Raw genomic sequence first — 2,328 nt, forward strand, 5'->3', positions numbered from 1 at the left:
ATTCAGAAGCCCTAACACTGAATCTATAGCATGTGCCACAAGTTCCTGGTATGAAATAAAAGTTAAATAGATGTATAAATGTGATAACCCTATTCCGTTTTATGCTAATTGGTCCTTAATATTGTAACAAGCCCGCGGGGAACCTCGCTACAGCTCGGACTCGATTTGTAGTCACGGTTCTTAATCTGAACCAAAGAGTCCAAATCCGGCAAATCGTTTTGAGAAACTGATTTTTGAAAAAGTAGTGCCAAACATGGACTGCTTTGCCAGATACAGAGTCGCCACCTAAATATTTTATTTTGGGAAATTTAGGAAACCCTGACTCGGTGCCAAAAGGCCACGTATCCGTCATCACCAAAGTTGCCTCGGCTCGGGAACTTGGGTACGATTGGGGAAGGTCACTTCGTGAGCACCCCCGCTCGCCCGGTCATAGACCGGCCTCTACTAACCATGATATCAAATTTTGAAAACAATGTGAGTTCTTATTCCGGTTTATTAGCCTAGGTTACTATGTGATGCGCACAGCATATAAGTATAGACCGGGTCGCCCGAATTGGAACAAAACATTTCATGTTTGCCTTTTTTCGAAAGAGGTTTTGCTACCCGTAGGTAGGCTTGAAACATTTGATGATTTACTCCAATCCAGATAATCCAACCTTCACCCACAGGCATTCAGACAGTTATATCAGATAAGCACATAGCCTCATGGTAAGCATGCTATTCATGGCAACACCCACACGCATGCGAGGATGCTAAAGCATAAAAACTTACCGAGTACTCCAAGCCAAAATAGACACTTATTAGAAACCATGCATGAATCCTAATTATACAGAAATGCCTAATGCAACACATGCAAAATGCAACTATAGCAGGCTCGGCTATTGTAAGATGGTATATGAAATGCTACAATTACCATGTATTCAACTTGGAATTGAAAGTACGATGCAGTTAGTATGGTGCGCCGAGCCCGGTGCATGCAATACAGATGAATGATGCAAACATGCTGTCATACTGTATGCTAATTTAAATATGCCCTAATCTAACCATCATAAGCGGATAAATAAAAGGGAGAAAGACGTGGGGTTGGAAGACATACATCACACTCACCCACACTTATTACAGTTGTGCCCTCGCAGAGAGGGTCCGAATAAATATAGAGTCCAAATATTACAGTCCCGAATAAAAGAATATTACAGTCCAAAATATTACAAAATCCTAATTAATTAAAGAATTAACTAAGAAAACAAATAACACTGGCGTGCAAGCCAGGGACTGCCTTGCTTCTGATGGATGGTGCATGTCCGGATTGTCTTGCGCGGAAATCCACCGGAATGCCCCAATTAGCCTCTGTTTACACCTGTTCTTGAAATGCGTGCCAATTCCCAAAAAGTTGCTGATTCTTGATTTTGCTGCAACAGAGAGCATGAAAGGGGCATAGCAATGTATTTGCACAGATATATGCATGTCTCGATCCTCGTGCCACCAATCACGCATACCGAGGCATGATGGCCGAGGAGTCGAAATGCACAACTCAATATAGGATGAATGCACATGAAACTACAGCTAAAACCTAACTCCATCATGGATAATCCGGAGTGTCGGTGACTGGGGGAATTGAGACACATTCCGTCACTCGGAGTACGAAATGTACCTCGTTTCCCGTGCCCGGGCTAACTCCTATTCCGGACATGATGCAATATGCATGATATGCATGAAATGCAACTAAGATATAATCCTAACATACACAGAATGCTATGAAAATGAAATGCCTCGAAGTGCGCGCACACGGGCACACAAACTGAGGAAATGATATGTGTCTCGAAATGCGTGCACACGGGCACGCAAACCGAGGCGATGATATGTGTCTCGAAGTACGTGCACACGGGCACGCAAACCGAGGCGATGATGAAATGCGATGAAATGACATGGAAATGACAAATGGGCTTATACCAACATGAGTGAGCCTCAGCCACACTCACATCGGATGCCGGCGGATAAAAAGAGATGCCTCGAAATGCGTGCACACGGGCACGCAAACTGAGGCAATGGAAAAATGCGATGGAATGGCATGGAAATGATAAATGGGCTTATACCAACATGAGTGAGCCTCAGCCACACTCACATCGGATGCCGTCGGATAAAAAAGGAGTGCCTCGAAATGCGTGCACACGGGCACGCAAACCGAGGCAATGGCAAAATGCGATGGAATGGCATGGAAATGATAAATGGGCTTATACCAACATGAGTGAGCCTCAGCCACACTCACATCGGATGCCGGCGGATAAAAAAGGAGCGCCTCGAAATGCGTGCACACGGGCACGCAAACCG

The sequence above is a fragment of the Camellia sinensis genome, chromosome 5, assembly GCF_055761805.1.
Source record: "Camellia sinensis isolate YWXY chromosome 5, ASM5576180v1, whole genome shotgun sequence".
NCBI lineage: Eukaryota > Viridiplantae > Streptophyta > Magnoliopsida > Ericales > Theaceae > Camellia > Camellia sinensis.